Source organism: Rhinopithecus bieti, unplaced genomic scaffold (assembly GCF_001698545.2).
Source record: "Rhinopithecus bieti isolate Rb0 unplaced genomic scaffold, ASM169854v2 scaffold_44597, whole genome shotgun sequence".
Classification (NCBI taxonomy): Eukaryota; Metazoa; Chordata; class Mammalia; order Primates; family Cercopithecidae; genus Rhinopithecus; species Rhinopithecus bieti.
Genome location: NW_016817788.1, coordinates 30,749 through 31,726, shown reverse-complemented (window position 1 = coordinate 31,726; position 978 = coordinate 30,749). Strand labels below are relative to the sequence as shown.

The 978-nt window shown below is 59.2% G+C and overlaps 1 pseudogene; it reads right to left on the bottom strand.

The window, feature by feature from the left end:
- On the bottom strand, positions 1-642 carry LOC108517993 (proline-rich protein 36-like; annotated as a pseudogene).
- Between the last annotated feature and the right edge of the window lie 336 nt (positions 643-978).

Below are 978 nucleotides of genomic sequence, written 5' to 3'. Positions count from 1 at the left end.
CTAGGTGGACTGTGACATCACCACATTCCACTCCTCCAGGTCGGGGGGAGGGACCACATCAGTAGCATGTCCGAGTCACTGCTCCACAATGGGGGAGGGAAACACAGGGTTAGGACCCAGGTCCTTGGAGACGCCAGTGCAAAGAGCCCAGGGAGGGTGACCTTGAGGCAGCAGGAGGGGAGGGCAGAGTCTGCAGCAGGGAGCCCCAGGAGTCACCAGCCCAAAGTCACCCGGGGATGACTCAGGAGGGCAGGGCCTGGGGCTGGGGGACCCAGGTCCCTAGAGATGCAAGCCCAAAGAGCCCAGGGAGGTCAAGCTTGGGGAAGCAGGAGATGAGGGCCCAGTAATGCAGCAGGAAGCCCCAGGAGTCACCCGCCCAAAGTCACCCTGGGGTGCTTGGCAAGGGCAGGGACTGGGCTGCTTGCTGAAGGGGTGAGGCTGACTGACAAAACTTTGATGGGGGTAGCCCAGAGGCACCAGGGTTAGCAGGCCCAGTCCGGTGTGCCTCAGGAGTGGTATGGACTCTGGCAGTGGTCTTGTTGTCAGAGGGGATCTGTGGCTGGGTTGGGAAGCCATGACCTGGTATGTTTTTACCTTTTTCTTGGCCTCAGCCAATATGCTCTGTCGAGTTTCTTCTGCCATTGCAGAGTGGGGAGGGAGGCGGGGTTGGGGCCACATCAGCAAAATCCCAGCGAGCACTGATCAACACCTCCAGTCACCTACCAGGCAGCTGTGTGACTGAGCCAGAGGAGGCGTAACCAGGGTTGCAGTAGAATGCCAAATAGGGGCGTGGCCTTAAGGCTCCGAGCCCATTGGTCAATTAGAAAGATGAAAGGGAATGGGGGCGTGGCTAGACAGCAGTGTGTCCAGAGGGACTGGTGGCTCACAAGGAAAGCTGCCCATGCAACTGCTGTCCCCACCCACTCTAAGAGAGGGGAGTGGTTGTCCACTCTGGGAGAACGGAGGGGCTTTAAAAGC